The sequence below is a fragment of the Diaphorina citri genome, unplaced genomic scaffold (assembly GCF_000475195.1).
Source record: "Diaphorina citri unplaced genomic scaffold, Diaci psyllid genome assembly version 1.1 scaffold75, whole genome shotgun sequence".
Taxonomy (NCBI): Eukaryota; Metazoa; Arthropoda; class Insecta; order Hemiptera; family Psyllidae; genus Diaphorina; species Diaphorina citri.
Genome location: NW_007377512.1, coordinates 285,314 through 285,537, shown reverse-complemented (window position 1 = coordinate 285,537; position 224 = coordinate 285,314). Strand labels below are relative to the sequence as shown.

The following is a 224-nucleotide window of genomic DNA, read 5'->3' as shown; positions in this document are numbered from 1 at the left end:
CTCCTCAAATTAACGTCCCCCAGCCTGCGGCCAGGAAAAGCCAGCAACACACGATTGCCCAAATGGTCACTAATCGGGATATCAACCACGTTGTTTAACTTCAGTGAACCATTAGGAACTGATACATTCAACGTACTCAGATTTGGAGTCAGCTCCCATGGCGTAGTGGTCACTGCGCTCGCCTTGCACGCGGGAGACCCGGGTTCAATTCCCGGCGGGGTCAA

At 53.1% G+C, this 224-nt stretch overlaps 1 protein-coding gene across 1 annotated transcript in view; it reads right to left on the bottom strand.

Annotated features, from left to right (window-relative positions):
- Positions 1-224, bottom strand: part of LOC113472485 — a 10,641-nt gene that overhangs the window by 7,934 nt on the left and 2,483 nt on the right. The gene's annotated exons all lie outside the window — the stretch shown is intronic.